This window comes from Periplaneta americana, chromosome 16 (genome assembly GCF_040183065.1).
Source record: "Periplaneta americana isolate PAMFEO1 chromosome 16, P.americana_PAMFEO1_priV1, whole genome shotgun sequence".
Classification (NCBI taxonomy): domain Eukaryota; kingdom Metazoa; phylum Arthropoda; class Insecta; order Blattodea; family Blattidae; genus Periplaneta; species Periplaneta americana.
This window is the reverse complement of record NC_091132.1, coordinates 57,864,977-57,879,666: the sequence shown is the minus strand read 5'-3', so window position 1 is coordinate 57,879,666 and position 14,690 is coordinate 57,864,977. Positions and strand designations below refer to the sequence as shown.

Here is a 14,690-nt window from a genome sequence, read left to right as displayed (position 1 = left end):
ACATAATGTACGAGAGGTCCAGGAGGAAAATATAGACCTACTCTTTCACATATTATTGAGCCATTTAGAAAACACCTCCTAACATAAAGACAAGATGTGATAAATAAGTAAATAAGCAAGACATCGTTATGGTTAATAGCATATTTATATTATTATTATTATTATTATTATTGTTATTATTATTATTATTATTATTATTATTATTATTATTATTATTATTATTGTACATGGCATTGTGATTTACCCTCTTTGGTGATATCTGGTATTAGTTGGCAACACTGAATAGACGGCCAAATTAGTCTTTTAGGAACTGCTCTTACGTGATCCTCACTATAATAGCTAGAAATCGTTCTACCTCTTGGCAGGCCGTGAGGTCAGGGATCCCACAGGGATCAGGTCTTGGCCCTTTACTATTTACAGTTTATATCAACGACATATCAGAATCTCTAAAGTACTGCTAACACAATATCTCTATGCAGACTATCTTCAAGTATACATAAAATTCTACACTGACGAAATAAATGATGCAATAACTGAAATTAATGACGATCTTGACTCAATTTGGATATGGACACGGAAATTCCGACTTAAACTAAAACCAGAAAAATCACAGTCAATCATTGTGGGCCATTCACGTTTGTTAAGCACTATTACCATACCAAATTTTTCCCCGATTAAAATATATGGCACCTAAATTCCGTTCAGTGAATCAGTAAAGAATCTAGGTATTTATATAGATAAAAGTTTAAATTGGAACCTTCAAGTTGCAGAAACCTGCAAAAAAAGTAGGCTATTCTCATTAATCCACTCGTTTAGGCGATTGAAGAACTTTCTACCCTTTTCCATGAAAAAAATGTTAGTGCAAACACTCGTGATGCCCCACTTCGATTACTGTGATATTCTGTTTACTGACTTAAGCGTTACTTCGGAGCAGAGACTACAACGTGTTCATAATATGTGCGTCCGTTTCGTTTGCAATATTCGCCGGGCTGATCACGTAACACCATCCCTCGAAATGTTGTCCTGGCTCCGTCTAGAAGATCGTAGGAAAATCCACTGTCTTTCCCTTCTCTTTCACATATTGCATTTCTCTACTACTGTCTATCTTGCGTCTCGTTTTCAAAATTTATCCACCCATCATAACCTAGACACACGATCACAGCACTCCTCAATATGATCTATTCCTTTCCACCGAACATCCTCATATTCATCTTCTTTCACTGTGGCTGTTCCTCAGCTTTGGAATCCCCTACCGAGTAATGCCAGGGACTGTCAAACATCAAACCAATTTAAGAATAGACTAACGAATTATTTTTCTAACAATTCTTGTTAACAATAATAGCTGTTTCAGATTTCTCAATGTTTAATGGTTTTATATATATATATATATATATATATATATATATATATATATATATATATATAAATTATCTCATTATTATTACTATTATTATTATCGTCATTCTATATTATTCTGTCGTAAAATATTTTTGTAATACTGGTAGGCCTATTTTATTTGTCTCAAAGTTACCATAAAATTCAATGTTTATCATAATCAGCTGACTGTCTGACGTGTGCATTTCTGTGCTCATTATGGCCGGCAGAGCGTGATAGTTGCCATGAACGTCGATCATAATACACAGCCTCTGAACGTTCGGTAGAAATTCAACGAACAGATGAACTCAACGTAACGTAACGAAAACGAATGTCGATCGTAATCCAGGCCTAATATTCAGTTTGTTTAAAGTATTAGTAATCAATGGATAGCAAGAAGGACATATTAACTGCTACTTTGCGCTGTATTTTACAGAATTTCTACTTTAAACCTCATTACCCAATTTTGACTTACACTACTTTTGCTCTGATCGGCTCAACTACTGAGATTTAAAATCATCCGTCCCATCCGTTTATTTTGAGGAAGGCACACTGTTCAACACTTTTTGAAATCATTGCATGTAGTGTTTTCTTCACAGTCCGCGACAAGTGCTTAAATACATATGAGACTACAGAAATCATTTTTTGGCTATTTTCTAAATTGACCAGTGATTTTTGTGGATACCTCACGACATGAGGCCTATAAATCCTATGAAATTAATTTTTTCCGCCATTTATAGTCTAAATAGCACCCGGGGCGCAACTTTTCTGCAAATTAAAGATTACGTCAGAAGACATGTTGAAATCTTGAGTTCGAAACTTATAGAAACAATTCGGAACGCCCTTGAAAGGGCAGTATTATCAGGGCTCATAGAATATCTCAAAGGTCGTTACAGACTGCTTTACAACGTAGAAAAGCCCCAACTAAACAACCATAGACGAAGAGTTGACACCAATGCTCATGAGTCAGAAGACTCTGAAAAATCGGATGAATCTGATTTTGATTGTGAAGAGTATGACTCTAGTTCAGACGAGTGTGGATGTGACGCCAGGAGAAAATATAACCCCCAGCCAATTATTATAAACGGCAATCATAATCTGGTCATAATGGGAAGCTACCATCGGCGACAGTACGCTGGGTCCAGGAGACGTATGAGCAGAGGACGGAAAAGGGCGACATCAAAGACTCTGGAATTGCCGTATTTAAAAGATGAACCCAGCACATCGTATTAATTCAGATATGAAAATTTATTGTATTACCATACATGTATATGAATACAAAAGTTGAAACCAAATAAACAAATTGTACAATTTATTTGTATTTTATTACAGAATACATGTCAATGTGAATACAATTTCCTTGGAAACAAAACAATTTGTTTAAATAATGACACAACAATTAAAGTTGTAATTATAATTGTAACTATAAATACGCTAAATCTGTACACCATAATCTGCAATCAATGAGTATGAGATCTTATTTACTAAATTCTCTGTGTATAGGGTAACAGTCTATTTTTATGGAATGACTATGAGGCGCGTAATACGTCTTATAGTCGCTCCAATTAAAATCTAGGGAATAAACATGGTTCAACCTTTGAACAAATCCGGCATTATATATAACATTGTATAAAAACACATTTCAGAAATGTTGGCACCGGGATCCTTCGACAAATTTTGTCGGGATTAGAACGAGCTGTCCTCGACAGGATATTAACTGTCTTCCACGGCCGGTACAAAATATGCAGCAGGGTCCACCCAGAAGAACTGAGGGAGGCGTCGATCACCGCGAAGGAAAATTCGGAAGACTCCTTCACAGATTCGGACGACTCCGTGATCGAGGATGATTCGGAGGAAGATTCATCAGACCTGGACAAACATGAGAAATGCTTCCGTCCAAATTATGTTAATGTAAGTGGACATAACAACTCAGTTGTGATATTTCACCAGTGTGGCGGGGAGCAATCTCATCGTCGTCAAAAGCATTGGAATTGCATTTGCCGTCGATGCAAACTTTACAAAGATGTAAAATAAAATGTTAATGGCAATAAAATTTTCACTGTACATAAATGTTATCTATTTTATTTTATATTCCATGTACCTCTATGTAGAAATTAGGTTTGTAGGCCAATACTACTGAGATTTAAAAATATAGACTTAGAAAAGTAATCCTGAGTAATTTAAGAAAAAAACCAAGGCGACACTAATAAGGTATATGCCATATGAAATAAGAAATGTACGCAAGTTACTAATTCCATTCCTGAATGATAAGAAATAAGGACTATTTTACAAAATATATGAGGAGAAACTGAAAGTACAGTACATACATATGAATGGAAAGTTTTACGATCTAGAGCAGTAGTCTCAAACATGAGCTAATCGGGCAGACCTCGCTTCTTTCGGAATCGCTGTCCTCACGAGGGCAGCTAGATAAGCGTTCGGCTGCAGTCCCAGGATCGACGGACTCTCTTCAGGAACGTAGGGTGTACGTAATCCTCGAAGTACCAGCGACGACCCCAGATGTTGGAAAGATGAGTTTAGTTGAAGAAATAAATCGAAGAATTACTGTGCTAGCTCACGTGTATTAACGGTTCTAAGTATACGAGGTCGAAAGAAGCTTAGCTACAGAATCTAAGTCGATAAATGAGAATAGATACAAAGTTACAAAATGTTAGAGATACAAAGTTAGAGTCGACTAGCGCAGATTGCGCGTCAGAAAATACAGAATCCACAAGTGAGCTTCTAACTTATAGGGAGCAACAGTCATTAAGAGGAGACACCTGGGGCGCAAGCATCCCTCACGCGCTCTATTTTACAGAATGTTTATTTTAACCCTCATTACCCATTTTTGACTTACACCACTTTTGCTCTGAACGGCTCATTTCATGACTGTCATAATATATAGAAAATACGAGAAGACGACAAAAAAGTTTTGATGATGTAATGATCCATGTGCAAATGACAGGAATCTTATGAAAAACCAAAATATATTAATTTATTCCAGACAGTGAAAAAGGAGGTTCAAATTCAACACACAATTCTGACGTCATACTAACGTTACTTAGCAACAGCTCAATTTTAAGAACATGTATTAAAAAATTAATTAGGAAAATACATTTAAATGCTGTAATGAGTACTATAACTTTGAAACATTCTGTATTTATAACAAAGGTTTCATTAAGGTGTGTGGGGGAAGTATATTTCTGGGGCAAGTGCAACTTCAGTCCATTTCCCTGTAGTTCATTTGAGATTCGTCTGCCGTCTTGGGGAGTGTTAAGAAAGGTTGTATTGTATTCATGTAATGCGAGATGGAAATCAGTTATTCACGTTACTTACGGGAGCAGTGATTTGAACTAACAGTCGATTTTGATAGCAGTACAGTAACCCATGTGATTTCGTGAATATCTTTAGATGGAAATTATTTGTGTCTGATAAGTTTACATTTAAATATGTGATCTTTACATACATATTTTTAAATTTTCAAATATCACATAATTAGGGCCTAATAATGATACATGAAAGGTTGCTCTTACCCCAGTATAGTAGGGACATGGTGGTAAGTGGATGCTCGCCATATGGGGCAAGTGCATTTTGAGATGTGCATTTACCCCATCATTTCCTTCAAGCATGTAATTCTTTCTATAATATAAACTCTTTTCCTCTCTTTCCTCTCTTTCAGGTCGTTCGTTTGCAACATAATGGTGAATGTTTATATTAGAAAAACAAGGAGAGGATTAGGATATTTAAAGGACACTTGGACTTAGCTGTTAAGGAGGTTACAAGTGGTAGATGTGGCATTAAATCTGCAAGCAAACGTTTCAAAATACCGCGAAGCACTTTGATTGCACGAATGATTTGGTGTGAAGAAGAAAAGCGGGAAAAAGAAAATGGAAAAAGGAAGGCAGAAAGAAAACGGAAAAGGAAACCTACAAAGAAAGTTGTTTATGATACGTCTGAGAGTGATTGTTATTAAATAAGAATAGGGGGAAAGGAACTGACCAATCTACCCCCATTATCTCCTGGCCTAGTTTCCTCATAAGTGGTGCTTTCCTGGTATCACTTGTGAGGTTCAGACCTGTCTTCGGAAAGTTGACTAGACAAAAATAAATCATAATTTCCTTACTCGATAAGATTTTCTTTTCAAGTTATTTTTTACTTTGCTTCAATCTAATAGCACGTTTTTTGTAAAGATTTAGTGGTCAGGAACGCTATCTTTTGTAGAGATTCAGTGGTCAGGAGCGCTAGTACCCAGCGTCCAAGCTGCCGGTATAATACAGATGGGTCATTCCATATAAAATTTTAAGTTTTGTAACGTCAAGTTCTGGATTTTTCCAATATTCTAGTAAACAAATGTCATAATAATAAATATTTAAATGGCCTAATATTTTATTTTTATTTTAAATTTTAAATCCACCACCAACAGAAGCAGGCTTCCAATTACAGGTGGCTTACATAGATATATACACAAAATACATAATAGGAGGAAAAAAACAACAAAACAAACAACACAAACGAAATAAAGAAAATACATAGGCCTAATGGTAAAGATGCTAGAATATAATATTACAGTTAATATAGTGCGAAATGTCAATATAATGATGCAAAATTATTTAAAAACTATAGTAAAAACATTATAATACACTTCTTCATAAGTTAAATATCTAAGGAAATACAATTCTTTTTAATATTATATGAAATTTTTCAATTGTGAAACTGAAATCCAATTGAAAATCACAGTTTAAAGACAGAGAGTTGTAAGTATTACACATAACAAACAATGGAGAGTTCTTGAAGAAAACAGTTCTAGGAATAGGAATAATAAAAGGTTGCCTATGATGTAATTCTGTCCTTTTTACATTGAACTGTAGGAATTTAAGAAAATCACAGTTATTCAATATACCGTTAACAGTCTTATAGAGTAAAATTTGGCTATTTATTAATCGTCGAGATTTTAAAGTTTTATAATTAAATTCAAACAGCAACTGATTATATGAAATATGCTTGTCATAAGACGACACGTGAAGTTTTTTAAAATATAAATAACGTAAAAATCTTTTCTGTATCCTTTCTATTTGCATCTGATGGGACTGGAACTGAGGTGACCATATTACAGACGCATACTCTAGCTTACGTCTAACTAGAGTTTTATATAGAGTATCAATAGTATTTATATTTTTAATTCTTTTGTATCTCTGATTATAAATCCTAATTTTCTATATGCATCAATTACCACGTGATTTAAGTGCATTTTAAAACATAAGTTGTGTGTAAAATAAATACCCAAATCCTGAAATGATTCTACTCTAGGTAACTTCACACCATTAATTTCATACGAATTTTGAGCAATTGTCTTATTTTAGAATATGTCATAAAGCAACATTTATTAAGATTTAACAATAGAAAATTATCGATACTCCATCTATATAGTCTGTCCAAATCATGCTGTAGATCAAAAACGTCTTGTTGTTTGTCAATGACTTTATACAATTTAAAAGTATTTTTAACACTAACTTTCAAACGTTTTCTACCAGGTATCACACGATAGTAAAAGCAACTGATCAAAAATCGGTTCAAACAATGTCAGGCCTACTTTTAAATATGACAGGTTTTGGTTAAGAAACGCATAAAAACTAAATAAATCACTTGAACCACTATTTTATTGGTTACTGTATGAAACGGTTAAGAATTAAATGTAATTATAAAAGAAATGAAAGGGCACTCGGGTTTGAAGCGGAGAGTTCTCGATCTGCAGTCGTTCTAACATTGAACTATACCACCGTTTAATGTTTATGTGAAAAAGTTTTACTATTTCAATGAGAGGGAATGTAAAGGTGGGGAAATGTAGGGGAATTGTGTTTTTATGGACGAACGACTGTCTAAAAATGATTTTATTTTGTTCGTAGGGTTGCTTCACCCGGCCTGCGACCTCGTTACGCAAACATTCATACTCACATTATAAATTGTAATTTTTAACACGTGTATCATAAAGAACTATTTTGTTCCACACGTTATCAACTTCATGAAACTTAAAATTATTGTAAAACATAAGAGAGAAAGTTACACATTCAGGTTTAGAAAAAAAAAGCAGAATTTGAAAATAAGTTATTGTTAAATTATCATTCCAAAAGATACAAGACCTGTTTATAGGAATTAGTTGAGAAAAAAATTATTTTGTTAACGGGACAGGCCACAGGTCATAATTTTTGACGGCGAAAGAAAATACATATCACAGGTTGAAAATTACCACTTGAATTCAAATCTAGATATGCCGATTTCCTTCATAGGAGAGTGTTCACCATATTCGTCATTAAATTTGAGGAGTCACACGGGTTCAAAGCCTGCCAAAAGAACTGGACTTTTGATAGATCAAGATCCTATATGAAAACATATTCACTTAGCCTACTTCCGGAAGTAAAGAGAAGACAATAATTCTGCATAGCATGCAAAAGAAACCTATCCTTGAATAAAAAGACTAAAAAATACCACTCTTTTCTTACCCACCTCAAAATACAATTCTTATTCAAATCATCAGTCGTGGGCGGCCGGGTAGCTCAGTTGGTAGAGCAGCTGGCTACCGATTGCAAGTTTCGAAGTCCGATCCCAGGTAGTGACAGGATTTTTTCTCGTTGCCAAACTTTCAGAACGCCCCCAAGGTTCACTCAGCCTCCTATAAAATTGAGTACCGGGTCTTTCCCGGGGGTAAAAGGCGATCAGAGCGTGGTGCCGACCATACCACCTCATTCTAGTGCCGAGGTCATGGAAAGCATGGGGCTCTATCTCCCTGTCCCCCCCCCCAAGTGCCTTCATGGCATGTTACGGGGATACCTTTACCTTTTATTATCATTCATGTTTTAAAAAAATGTTAAGTTCGCGACAAGTTAAACTCAGTTTCTTGTTCACAGAAAGTCATATTTAAATGTAGTAGGTGCAAACATTCTAGACATGTGTGAAATATTTTTAAGAAAATATACATAAAAAAATCCGTTAATACTATACTAAAACGGCAGTTCGGAAGGCGGTCGGCTGCTATATGCTCCGTAGCATTTCTAGTATGTGACGTCACAAGCTTGTACAGTAGAACCAATCGTAATCAGTCTATAACAAGTACTTCCCGAATTCGTTTCTTTACGTTTGAGTGTTTCAATACATTGAATAAGTAAAACTAACATTTACTGTGTGTATGTAAGATAAATAAATGGAAGAAGAGACTGTAAAAAGACAAGTATTGCATAGGAGGCGCGGAAAATATTGTTTAAGGCGTATAATTATTTTAAAAACGTTGACGAGCAGAACGCTGCCGGCCATCTTGATGCTGGCTGCAACGTTGTCAAGGTGCAAGAAACGACTGCAGAAGCATGTGGTGTGGGATTGAGAATCGTGCAAAGAATTTTGTTAGTGAAGGAAAGAGTTTATGTTTGATGTCATTTTTACAGTAACCAACGGCTAAGGTCAATGTCTTTTCATAATTTAAATTCTCTCCTACGCTCTTTGTATTACACGTGCGCGTGTACGATGTGGCAATGTTGTACGCTGCCTTGCTCTCTCTATCTGTCTCTCTCGACGCAAACGCTAGCAGACTACCGCCTTCCGAATTTCCGTCGACTCTAGGGTATTCGATAAGTAATGGCAACAATGCTGTAAATCAGTGCTCCTAGCGGTAACCATTGAAATCTTGTACTATGTAATAGGACAGCGATTGTTTAATAAATTTGCAATATTGGAAGTCTCGAAGTAGCCATATTTTGTAAATACAGCGGCTGTTTCTGATTTGTAATAGGCCCTAAACAATACAGCCTTACGAACAAAGGTACTTCATAAAAATCCAAGTTGCAAGAGAAAAACATGCAACTCATTGCTTTAGGGCATTACAAGAAGCCTGTGGGAGAGAAGTCCTACCATACTGAACTATTGCAAGTTGGGTGAAAGCGACACATTCGCTTTCATTCAAAAGTTGACATCCGAAAAACTTTAGATTGATCAGTGAGAGAGAATATGCTGCTGCAGATGGAGTCCGCCGTCTTCCAAGAATTTAGCAACGTATTGTTGACATGGTAGGAGACTATATTTGAAGTAGGCCTATGTAAAGTCAAAAGTGACCTAAATAAATTTAGTGTAAAACAGTAACTAGGCCTATGTTGTCATTACTTTTCGAATGTCCTACAGTATCTATATTTTAAAATTATTCATTTTTAATGATTATGTGGAATACTGTAGAAAGAGAAATTTCTTGCTCATAAAATAATATACCTCGTACTGGAAGTCTGGCATCGTTTCTCGCCTATCATATGTTCTAAATCTGGCTTGATAAACTCTCATAATACTTTTTAAATGTTCATCTGTAAGGTGACTTCTTAATTTGGATTTCTTCAACTTTATAGGAAAACAAATTATTCGTAAATATATGGGCTGCCAGACATTGGAAGTATCTAAGCAGTACTTATTTTTTATTGGGAAATACTTTTCTTCTAAATATTTTGAGTGAAATTCAGGTAATGGTACATTTGTAAATGCCTCTTGGAGGACTGAATCACACTGGAAATCAATGACTTCAAGTTCCGCTTTAATCATCAACTGAACAGGGAGCAGATAATAAAGAAAATGAAGATGTAAAATGTTGGAAATGTTACATAATAGCTGATATGAGACATATTCTTATAATTTTTAATGATGGGAAATGAACAATGTTACTACTAGATATCTGATTTTCCTGCAATCTGAGCTTGCTTCGAAAGACTCGAATATGATCATAGAACTGTATGACAAATTGGGTCTTTCTCTAAGTAACAAATTTAATGAACTGAGGTACTGTGTGATGTCAAAAAAAAAAAAAAACTAAATGAGCTATCCAGATCTTGTCATATAATTATTTAAATATCATATTTATTTTTACCAAGAACATTTCAATATTGTCTTTAAGTTCATAAAATCTTTTTTAACCATTTAACTTTGGAATGTATGGTAGCTCTATGTATTGTTCACCAATCTTCTCCAAAAAATGTGATAAATTGACGGTGGTTACTAACAGGAGAACGAATAATATTGACAATTTGTATCACAAATTGCATGACGTGATCCATTTTTAATATTTCTGCACACAGTGCTTCCTGGTGTATTATACTCATACAATGTATATACGTACGAAGTTTTTAGCTGGTATTATCGCCGCGCTCTCATGGTTAACATGTCGGCACCATACAATAACGTGTGGTGTGCTTTTAAAACATAATTTTGCCGACCGATTGTTGCTCTGTAGGTTTCACTCTAAGCGTCACGTTGTCACGTCTACTTCCTCGATATGAATAAGCACTAGTTTGTTATATTGTTAAATGGCCAGTAGCGGCTCGTCGTAAAGAAAATAGGTGCTGTTCACATACACAAATGCATGAACAGTTTTGGTAATATGAGAAGGCCTACTATTCGTAAACTACGTACAATTTTACCAGTTCTAGAACACACGCAAATAGGAAAATTAATTTATTTCAGGACTTACCTAATTTCTTGCATACAAAGTCAATCCTCCTATATTTTAAAGCAGCAAACCTGTCGATGTTGTCTTCATAAAATGTCTGAGTTTAACTGAGGGTGGATAGTATATCTCTATGCAAAGCTATGGGGCTAACGATGAAAGTCTCTCCTTTGATGTAACATTCCAAGTGAAACAGAAAAGCTTCTTTCATCGGAATAATTTTTAAAGTTATTTTATGAAGCTCCTCTATTTAGCACTTTTTAAAACAAAGAACAAATGGAACTGTAGGACTTCCACAATCTAAAACGTCTTTTGCATCCTCATATTTAAGTCTACAAAACGGCATTTCTAATATATTACAAACAGTGTCATTTTCGGAATACATATTTCGCACTCATTTATCAGTATTTTCTATGTAGCCTACTGGTACCTAAGTAGGTCTATTTGCATAATAGCACAATAGTGATTAAACATACAATACGCTATATACACTTATCACTAATATACTCTAAATACATTAAATAATAAGTTAATAAGTACTAAACTATATGTGTACATTTACGCGCGCGTTAAACTTTCAAGTACAGAGCTGGAACAAAACGAAAAGAAATAATACAAGCAGCGGAAAACAACTTTTAAACTTTACGAATGTATGTGGCGTGGATTCCTGATAAAATAACATATAGCCAGGTAATTTACCGCTGCAAGTGTGGCTGTTTACATAGCCCTGGGCTGTTTAGACACAAGGAATGAGGATACTTTTCTCGAATCAGGTAGTAAAATTTCACAGCCCTTCAACAATAGCCCCCGGCCTTGGAGACCATCTTCAACCCTTCTCTATTATTAATACCGTTAGATCTGTAAACTGATTACTCCACCTACAAGACTGACAGTTCTCCGTAACTGAAAGACTCAGAAACGCACTTCATTCATACAAGCTTTCTTTAGTGCGTGACGTCACGTGACCATGGAAACCAAGTGCTGTATGAGAATGGGAACCTAAATAATTTCACCTGTACAGTATTGCAAGTTCCAATAGACATCACTTGGCGCTCGTAACAGTTGACATTATTCTATTCAGCGGACGGTTGCAGGTACTATTTATATAACTGAACACTGTTAATAACGACTGAAAATAAAACTTCTTTTTATTTTAGAAATACAGAACCGGTGATAAATAGAATTAATTATTGATACGAGATAAAATTGTGTTTTACACGTAAATAGGTGAAGTGCAGTGGCGTAGCGTCAATGTAAGCTAAAAAGCTTAGCTTCCCCAGTTAATAATAATTTCATAATAAACCTGCAGTTTATGGAGAAAATTATTTATTAATTTTAATAGAATTTATATTTACGCGTTAAATATTGTGATGCGGCAGCTCAGGATTATTTGTGATGCAGCAGTAAACAAGAAGCCTGCACACACCAGCTTCCAAGCAGACCGGTTTCTTCTGTGTAATCCACCCCGCAGATTTTCCATCCCTTTTAAACTACCGTAAAGTGGGGTGACTTTGAACGCCGAGGTGACTTTGAACAGTAATTTAGCGCCTTTCTAAATTAAATGCTGCACCCAATTGCGAAAAAACTGAACTAATTTATTGACAAATTAAACAGCTTTTTTTCGCAATTGGGTACAGTATTTAATTTAGAAAGGCGCTAAGTTACTGTTCAAAGTCACCTCAGCGTTCAAAGTCACCCCACTTTACGGTACCCTAGTTGCAAGGCTCGCAAAGAAGCTAGCTTTAACATTTAAAATAAGTAGTTTCCGCGTTATACCTTTTCGTCAGTTGTGTTCAGTTGAAGTGTTAGTGTGCATTGTGGCTGATATAATAAATAATGAGCGAAATAACAGTTCCTGACACTAATTTACTTGAATTTTTTAGGACAATTACGTAGTGGGAATATAATGGTGTAGCAGACGGTTGACTCAAACTCGTTTTCTACTGCGCATGTCGTCACTTGGGAAGCAGCAGCGGCACGCTAATTCGCGCCGCAGTGCTCGAGGAACAAAACAAACAGCTGTTGTGTGTACGTGCACGGTGTTAATTCTTTGTTTATATATATATATATATATAATATTATATTAATGTTATTCTTGTATCAGTAATGCTATTAATGTGACACATGCTATTAGTATGCCTGGATATGCAGTATCTGGTTTTTTGAGTTACAATCGAAAAACAAAAGGAACTGACGTAAAATATTATAGGTTCCCGAAGAATGAAGACTTGGCAAGACAATGGTTGCAGGCTTGTAGAAGGGAGGATGAAGTCAATTTGCAGCACGATAGGTTTTCTCGCATGTTACTAAATTTTATTTGCTTCGCAACTCATTTGCAAAATATATTCTCATGTTAAACTTATTGTTTGACTTATTCCATAGATTGCTTTGAGCGAGAAGAAAAGGGGGTAAAAATCTTAAGATTTAATGTTGTTTCAGCTCGAATATGTTGACTTCATTTTGAGGAGTCAAGTTACGAAGTACCTTTAAAGCAGAAACTCCTAAATTATGAACCAAAAAGCATTCGTAATCTGAAAGTAGACGCTGTACCCACAAAAGCTCTGGCGCAGTCTTGCTTGAAACGAAAATCAACAGATAATCTGAGATTGGACAGATGTGAAAAACGGAGAAGGAGAAAAGAAATTCATGACATCATTGCTAATAGTTCATGTCCTCTTCAGGCCACTTCCAAAACCAATTCAGACGAACATGTATCAGAGGATAGTGCATTAGACCTAAATAACGAAACGTGAGTAATTACAGCATTATAATAAGTATTAACTAGAATGTTCCTGTGTATCATATTGTTAAAATGTTTCACATATGAGTCGCTCCGCAAAAGGGAATAATTTTCTCATAGTTCTTCAAAACTTTCTAAGCTAAAAGGACTTAATTACATGTCTCATAAAATGTTAAAGCTGTGTTATCTTTTAACAACTTCCAAACAGAAAAGGCTTCAGTAAATGGAAGGATTCAATTGTCTCGAATGTCAATAGAGGAGCAAAAAAGGCGTCAATCAATGGGCATAAAATAATTATTTTCTCGCTTAACCCTAGCATTATCACGGTTGGGAAAAAATTGCCCACCCTTTTTATTTTCTAAATTTTTTTGAATTAATGAAATCTGACAGCTTTCACCTTTACTCTATTTGTCTCTAACATGATAAAGTATGCACACATGTGTTCTGTTTCAGATTTCAAATATAGCAGACTAATAATTTGAAGTATTTGTTAATGGACAGATTTTACCCACCCTTGGCATTTCATATGACCTACACTTTTAAACATTATCTAGTTTGAATTCTGTGATTTTTTTCCATTGTTGTAACTGTTTGTAATGCCGTTAAAGTTGTTTACTGTTTCAATTCTCCACTTTACCATTTACTTGTAGTGTAGAAACTTGAGTTGGTAAATTTGTTCTTTCTTTATTGGTGTTTATTCAAATCTAGTTGTATTCAGGGATACAGAACATAGACATGAGTTGTTTTGTGGATAATAGCAGCCTTAATGTTTCGGGTAAAAGTGATATTATAGTGCCATCGGAAATTGATTTACCGGCGGAGTTGAAGAAAGAAGTGGTAGTGAGGAAGATAATACAGAAGTGGTTAGTGAGGGTGAATCAAGGTCTATTTCAAGTACTAGCTGCTAACAAGAAAGCCGTTCACATTACGAAAATTAATGTCAGATGTGGAAATTGTGGACTTAATTTGTGTAAAAAATATTCAGATATTAAAATTGTGTGCAGGAGCATTTTACTAAAAGAAATATGCAGAATCACTGGAATGAAAAACTGATGTGTTTTTTTTAAGTAATGTAAAAATGTTGACGATGAAACTTTATTGAACGTATTT

The 14,690-nt window shown here is 35.1% G+C and overlaps 1 long non-coding RNA gene across 1 annotated transcript; it reads left to right on the top strand.

The window, feature by feature from the left end:
- The first annotated feature begins 1,875 nt into the window (after positions 1 to 1,875).
- On the top strand, positions 1,876 to 3,444 carry LOC138716318 (uncharacterized). Its single transcript, XR_011336637.1, has 2 exons — positions 1,876 to 1,921; positions 3,021 to 3,444. It is a non-coding gene; the product is annotated as an uncharacterized lncRNA (long non-coding RNA).
- The last annotated feature ends 11,246 nt before the right edge of the window (positions 3,445 to 14,690 follow it).